This window comes from Eriocheir sinensis, chromosome 2 (genome assembly GCF_024679095.1).
Source record: "Eriocheir sinensis breed Jianghai 21 chromosome 2, ASM2467909v1, whole genome shotgun sequence".
Classification (NCBI taxonomy): domain Eukaryota; kingdom Metazoa; phylum Arthropoda; class Malacostraca; order Decapoda; family Varunidae; genus Eriocheir; species Eriocheir sinensis.
The window spans coordinates 17,243,463-17,251,752 of NC_066510.1; positions in this window are offsets into that span (position 1 = coordinate 17,243,463).

Below are 8,290 nucleotides of genomic sequence, written 5' to 3' on the forward strand. Positions count from 1 at the left end.
AAATTCCAAACAGAACTTTTTTTTTCTCCATTCTTTCTATATTTTTTTTTATATATCTCTCATCACCCACAGTTACCTCAATGTTGTACGCAATTTAAGTATTCAGTGCTGCAACAAGCTTCCACTTTCAAACTCCAGTAAAACAATGTACTCTGTGTCCTCTTTGTATGCATATGAAGCCCCCTACACCTTATCTCTCTATCTCTTCAACCCTTCTTCTTTTTCACCCACTCCCTCTCTTCTTGCTGCTGCAGAGAGAGGAAATAGTAGTGGCGGTAGGAATATTGATACAGGAGTTGTAGGAAAAAGGGAAGGGATAAAGAAGTGTCCGTGGGTGCAAGGAAGGAAGTACCCAAGCCAGTTACGTGAAAATAGCTTTGTTATTTTGTGCTGGAAAGAGAAGAAAAGTTGTGTCAGGGATGGGAAAATATTGAGGAATAATAAAAGGATAGAGGGAAGAAAGGAAAAATAGAGGACAGAGGGAAGGAGAAAGGGATTAATAACAGAGAGAGAGAGAGAGAGAGAGAGAGAGAGAGAGAGAGAGAGAGAGAGAGAGAGAGAGAGAGAGAGAGAGAGAGAGAGAGAAAACATAGAAAATATCAGAAGGATAAAGGGAAACTAGGACAGAGGAGCCGAATAGCCTTAGATTAATGTATTTTTCTATGTAAGTATGCATGTATGTAGGCATGTATGACTCTCTATGTCCATGTATTACGTATGTGGGTATGTATCAATGTGTGTTATATGGAGTAGATATTTCCTTTCCTCTATAGATACAATATTCACAAAATCAATTCATGCATTTTTTGGTGTTTTTTTTACTTTATTTCCAGTCACTTCCATATCGAGTAACTATTTCCTTTCACCCAGGACTGTGAAATATATATAAACAAAATCGATACAAGCGTTTTTTTCCTGTTATTTTATTTGTGCAGCCAGCTCCATATATTTCCTACCTCCATACACACACACACACACACACACACACACACACACACACAAACACACCCTTCCCTCCCCGCATACACAAACACATACAACCCTCTCTCCCCCCCCCCAACACACAAACCCCTTTCCTTTTCCCCCTTCCACACCTTTTCCATCCCTCCCTCCCCCTCACACCTGCAGCGCCACCTTCCTCATCTGCCCCGCTTCCCACGCCCCTCCCCTCGTCGCCCATATCAGCGGCCGTATCGGAGGCTGAGCTCTCTTTTAACAGGCCATCCGGGCAGCGCTTGTCATGCCCCGGGCGATCAAAACGGGAGTCGAGAGTCGCGGTGTGGACAGGGAACGAGTGTGTGTGTAGGAGGAAAGACAAATATTTAATGGAAGCCGTGAATGGGGGCCTGGTTGTTAGTGCTGGTGTGTGTTTGTGTGTTTTGGTGCTGTGAGGGGGGGTGAGAGGAGAGGAGGGTGTTTGTGAGTGTGTGGGAGGGAGATGAGTGTGATGTTTGTGTGTGTGTGTGTGCGTGTGTGTGTGTGTGTGTGTGTGTGTGTGTGTGTGTGTGTGTGTGTGCTTCGTGCTGTGATAAAAGTGGTGGGTAATGGATATTGTAATCTCTCTCTCTCTCTCTCTCTCTCTCTCTCTCTCTCTCTCTCTCTCTCTCTCTCTCTCCTTCCCCCCGCCCCCCCCCCATGACTGAGCACCTTCATCATGCCGCTAAGTGATCCGCGGCGGCAAGAATTAATGTCGCTTTCGTGTTCCCCACTTCGAAACCCGGGCCTGAAGAATGACCGGGTATGGCGTGTGTGTGTGTGTGTGTGTGTGTGTGTGTGTGTGTGTGTGTGTGTGTGTGTGTGTGTTTCCACTGACTTCTTTTACCGTCCACTTCTTCATTAATATCATTCTTTGCTTTCCTATTTTCCTTCATTTCTATTTTTTCCTGCGTTCCATTCCTCTCGCCATGCATTAGTTCCTTCTTTACTTTTCATTCCTTTATTCACATTCTTTTGTCTTCTCATTTTCATCATAAGAGCATCAGATCTTTTCCTTTGATTTTTCTCCTTACATACATTAAGCCTTTTGTGTGTTTCTTTGCACCATTAAAAATATCACCTGTTCCCGGGTTCGAATCCTACTGAGTGAGCGAGAGTGTTTGATGTTCACTTTATCAAACTTTTTTGCTCCTCCTGACGAGTCGGTTGATTAAGGGAAGCCGGATGAGATGCTTTGGGAGCTTTTAGGCCGCATTCAGTCCTTTGACCCGAGTAAGAGGTGCATATTTACCAACCACTGAAAGCTTAGGAGATAAGGAGACGGAGATTTGAGTCGTGGCATCACTCCCTGCAGCATCTCAACCTCAACCGCGGCAGAGTAACGAGTTATTTTTTTTATTTTCTCTTTTTGCACTGACCTAATCACAAGTGTACCCTCCACGTCCTTCATAAAAAACGGAGATATAGTACGTGACCTCGGCGGGAATCTCCCTTTCACACAACTACGTCATTTTCTAACTTTATTTTGGGTTTCAGAATAGTGAGGCAAACTTAGAAATGCTGTGAAACCTCTCGACATTTTGTGAAACTTCTTCAGATATTCAGCTCTTGATCACTATACGAACTGAAGGTGAAAATCTCAGTTGGTGTGTGGAGGTGTGTATGTGTGTGTCGGGAATCTATTATTGGTTGTAGTGGGTTGTTGTTGTTATTAGTGATGGGGCGGTTGTTGTGGGGGAGGCAGTGCGGTACCATCTCTGACTGATTAATGGACTCGATAATTCTATCAAAGGAAGGACGGAGGGGCTGTGAAGGGGCCGTATGGGAGAGCAGGCCAGAGGAAGGGAGAGTTGACAGGGGTTGTTGTTGTGGGCCGCGGTCACCTAAATTAATGCTGCGTGGAGAGTGGAATAGGGTAGAGTGAATGTACGTCCTGCTGTATTACTTCTCTCTTCCTCTGATTAGTTGTTGTTGTTTTCTTAAGGGAAATATCACGGCAATCTTAGGCTAAAAATCGAGTGTTCCTTGGCATTACTCTCGATTTTTTTATTTTTATACAGGGTGTATAAACGGAAACACAAACAAAACTGATAAAAGAAGAGAAAAAAAAGATAAATTGATGTAGAAAGAGGATTATTTGATTTAGGAGGAGGAGCTGGAAGAGGAGCAAGAAGAGGAGGAGGAAAGGGAGGAAGAGAAGGGAGAAACACAAGAAAGAAAAGGAAAAATGAGGATAAACTGAAGTAGAAAGAGGATTAGTTGATTGAGGAGGAGGAACAGCTGGAAGAGGAGCGGGGAGAGGAGGTAAAAAAGGAGGAGGAGGAGGAAGAGGAGATGATTTCCAGTTCACTACAAAAAACAAAACCGTACCAGTGTTTGTTCTCACTAATTATCGCTATGCACTCCAGTCTCAGGAGTACGCTCGCTCGCTTCCGGCTCGTTCATTATTACGGATCATGACCTCATTCTGATTTCTTGGAACGCAGGGGAAGAATAAAAGACTACGATGCTTACTCTCTTTCTCTCTCTCTGTCTTTCCTCCACCCAGCTAATTCTACCTCTAACTCTTTCCTTCAACGCTTCTCGTCAGCTCTTATTGCTTAATTTCTTTGCTATTTAAAAATTTTCAATCTTTTTTCTGCCTCTATCTTTTCATAAGTTTTTTTCTCCATCCCTTTCTTTCCTTTTGTCTTTCCAAATTTGCTCAACCTCTTTCATATTTTCCTCCCTTTTCTCCTTTCTCTCTTCCTCTTTTCCTCTCCTCTCATCCTCCCTTTTCCCACACTGTCACATTTCCTCTTTCCCTTTTCGTGGTTCTTTACTCCTTCCTTTCTTCCCGTTTCCCTTCTCACTATCATCCCTCTCTTTTTCTAAACCTCCTCTTCTTGTTTCCTTTTTTGGACCTCTCCCAGCCTCCTTTATGCTCCTCCCTTCCTCCTCCTCCTTCCCTCCTCCTCGTTCTTCTCCTCTTTCCTCCGTACCTTCCCGCGGCCCTTGAGTCCTGACCGTCGAAGGGCCTCGTAATGGAGCTGTCAGAGGAGCGTCAGGGAGGGCCGCTGCCTCCCCGACCTTGTTATCATAAAGACTCCTCCTCCTCCTCCTCCTCCTCCTCCTCCTCCTCCTCCTCCTCCTCCTCTCCTTCTTCTGCTGCATCTCCTCTTTCTCTTCCTTCTCCTCCTTTTGCATCCCCTCCACGTCAAACAGTAGCTTCGTGAGTAACAATTCTTTCCTTTTTATTCTCGTGTCTTTTTCATCTTACCTGATCAGTTATTTTCCTTCTTTTTTTCCCTCCTTCATCCTTCCTTCCTTTTCTTACTGCCTGCCTGTCCAACGTTACTCCACTCCTTACACATTTTCCTCCCTTCTTTCCTCTTTTTTTCCCCTCTTTCTCTCCCACCATTCTCCCGAAAAATCTACGGTAACAAGAAATCATGTTTAAGTGTTATCAGGTGAAACAGGCACTCGAATACAACCAGCCACCTTTGCATAATAATTTCTCTCGGGACTGAATGGGAAATCACTCTCAGGCTAGTAGATGACGGAGTGGTGTGTACCCAGTTAATATTCTGAACCTGCTGCTGTGAACGGGTAAATGCGTAAACAGAGCAGGAGATAGAGATAAGATTTTTTTGTTAATAGTAAATGGATAGACAGGAAAAAAGCGGTTGTTGGTTGTAGGAAAAATGGCAGAGAAAGTAGAATAAAAAGTTGATGGTAATATGAAATGAGAAAGAATAGAAGAAAGATGTTGATGGTATTAAAAAGAGACAGCTGTTGTTAATAGTTAGCGGATAGACAAGAAAAAGAAGCTGTTGAGTTTAGGAAAAAGGGCAGAGGCAGAAGAAAAATAAATTGATGATAATATGAAATGAGAAAGAACATAAATAAATAGAAGTTGATGGTATTACAAGGAAACAGAAAAGAGATGTGATAATTTATGAGATGGGTAGAAACAGAGCAAAAGAGTAAAGCAGAAGGAGAAAGAAAAAGATTTGTTGGTAAAAAAAAAATAATTCAGGGAGAAAAACGGAGTTAATATTAATAGAAAACGTAGCCTCTCAGTCTTTGGGGATTTCTTATACATTGAGAAAGATAAAGAAGAGAGAGAGAGAGAGAGAGAGAGAGAGAGAGAGAGAGAGAGAGAGAGAGAGAGAGAGAGAGAGAGAGAGAGAGAGAGAGAGAGAGAGAGAGAGAGAGAGAGAAGAAGAAGGAAGGGTGGGCTTGCGTCGGATGTTAAGAGTTATCTGTCGAATATATTTAATTAGAGGAGGGAAAACGGTGGGTTGGTCCAATTGCTTTATTCACACCTGCCGAGCAAGTATTTAATTATTGCCCCACCTGAGAGAGAGAGAGAGAGAGAGAGAGAGAGAGAGAGAGAGAGAGAGAGAGAGAGAGAGAGAGAGAGAGAGAGAGAGAGAGAGAGAGAGAGAGAGAGAGAAACAGGGACATTCTTCAAATAGTACAAGTCATAATCGTTTCAACCATTCCCAGTTATCATTGTCACCCCCTACTTCTTATAATACCTTGTCAAAATTACACCCCCCAGTCCTTTATTAGCGAGGTCACAAGGTCAGGGTCAAGGCCAGGTCATCCAGGTCACCCCAATATTAGATCACAACTGGGCATTTATTCCTTCACAAACATCAGAATTTCCGGGAGTCATGAGGTTTTTTTTTTTTTTTAGCATGACCAAACACCTTTACAGTAAGTCATGAGAAAAAAAGCTTAAAATGTAAAACAAGTCTGAAAAGCATAAAAGGAAACGTTTGAGGATCATCACTGTAGGTCAACTTCACTAAGAACCCTAAAACACCTGTATAATTAACCCATCACCCGGCAGGTCAGGTCAGGTCAGGTCAGGTCAGGTCGTCTCTGATCTACCATGTTGGCTGAACGCATCATCGTCGTATCACGTGACTTATGAATCGGTGTGTCTCATCAACAACAATTAACGTCTGAACTATGCCTTCGCGGGCCTCGTGTCTCGCCGCCAACCCGCGCCTGTGTGTTTGTGTGTGTGTGTGTGTGTGTGTGTGTGTGTGTGTGTGTGTGTGTGTGTGTGTGTGTTGCTAAGAGTGATGAATGGGCGAGGCGGGTTTCACATGCAGGCGGAAGATGACCTGCCTGCCGAATGGGGTGAAAAGACTGGTGATGGCCAAGATGTGTTGTCTGTTTTTTGTTTATACTGCAAGGGAGACACCTCAAGGGCAATAAACACAAAAAAAAACAGTAAAAAAGCCTGCTAGACACTGCTGCAACGAAATAAAATAGAATGTAGACCAGAAGAGAAGTCAGTTTCGCGTGGAAAGGTGTCTTGATACTCCACGATATTTAGTTGGGTTTTTATAAGTAGCTGTAACTCATTTCATAAGTAGGTGTAGGAAGTGGTTGCCATTAGATTACTACATGCTTGGAACCCCGAAGTACGTAACAACTGCTGACGACCAATGAGTGTTTACTGTTTCTTTTACGATATCTAGTAGTGGTTTTATTAGTATCTGTGACTCGTTGTATAGGCATGTAAAGGAAGACACTTACTCTTAAATGATCACATGCTGGATAACACGTAAGGGAAGACTTCGGATGACCAAGTTGCGGTTTGATAATTGAACTCCTTAATTAATATGTCTGTACGCTTAATTGGTTCATAATTGCATACTGAGACTACTACTAAATTATAATCGACTGGATATAACAATGGGAAGACAGCAGAAGGTCAGGGGCGTGTTCATTGATGAGTTGGATGTTTTCTCTCCCCTTAATTGAATCAGAAGGGATGTTTAATTACTGAATGAATATCTAACACCCAAGCGGAGACTGCAGAAGAAGGCTGAAGAGTTATACGCTTACTGTCCCTCTAATTGATTCAGAAGTATATATTAGTGATGATTGAATAGAAAACGCCTGAAAGGAAGACAGCAGAAGAAGACCAGGCCATGTTTACAGATTAGTTCGATGTCTGCTAGTGGCTTTAATTGATATAGAAGGATAATGAAGTGATGAATGAAAAAATAATGCCAAAGGATAGGCTGCAGAAGAAGTCCAGGGGTGTTTAGCGATACGTTAGATGTTTACAGGAGGCTTTTAAGTGATTTAGAAGGGTAACTAAATGATGAACACTAAATAATGCCAAAGGATAAACTGTAGAAAGAGACCATGCGTGTTTAGTGATACGTTAGATGTTTACTGGAGGCTCGAAATAACCTATAAGTGTGTTTAAGTGATAAGTGGCAAGAAAACGCCTAAAGGGAAGACTGCTGAAGAAGACTAGGCCATGTTTACAGATTAGTTCGATGTTTACTAGTGGCTATAATTGACTCAGAAGGAAGTTTAAGTGATAAAAGTATAGAAAACGCCTATTTTTTATTTTATTTTACAGCAGAGGAGTCAATTCAAGGGCATAAAAAAAATATAAATGTGAAAAAAGGCCCGTTACTCACTGCTTCTTAGGAGTTAGAGGAGTGGCCGAAAGATAGGTCAATTTCGGGAGGAGAGGTGTCCTGATACCCTCCTCTTTATTGGAAAGACTGTAGAAGCCCTTGGCGTGTTTGCTGTCTATTTCCGTGTTCGGTGGTGGCATTTAATTGACTCATGAAAGCTTAACGGATGTATGAATAGATTAGCTGGTTTATGAATAGCACGCCCACTCACTGATGCTATGTTAAATTCATTAGTGTCTGAACGGTGTGGCGTATTGAGTATGATGATGATGAGCCTGATGGTAATGATAGTGATGCTGTGTTCTGGATTCTGCTTTTTTTTTTTCGTTTAATCATTGGTCACTTATTGGATAGCTTTTTGTGTGTCATTGTTGAAGCTGAAGATAAAAGAGCAGCATACTTTATCGATGTCTTTTTGCCTATATTGTTTATCTTGCTTGAAAGTTTTGTGCATTTCGGAGGGACACGTAATAACACTTTTGACGCGTCGCTGTTCTTGCCCAGAGGAAATGAAGTGACTATTTATCAATTCAGCAGATCATTATTGCAATTATCCTGAACAAGGGGTCATTGCACTTTTAGGAAGGCTTTGTGTGCCTCCGCCTCGCCCACGTTTCCGCGAACTATTAACTTATTCAGCGAGGCGGTAATGAAAGTGCGATATTCTGAAGTCATAAATTTATAATAATGCGCTTAGTGTGACAAGAAGTCAGAAACATTTTTCCAGAAACATTTTCCCTTGAAAAAAGCAGAGCGGAGGAAGTGAAAGTGAATATGTGTGTGTGTGTGTGTGTGTGTGTGTGTGTGTGTGTGTGTGTGTGTGTGTGTGTGTGTGTGTGTGTGTGTGTGTGTGTGTGTAACCAACTCCCAAGAGCTTCCTCAGTCTTCCACGAAAGCCTCGCCTCCTGGTTGAA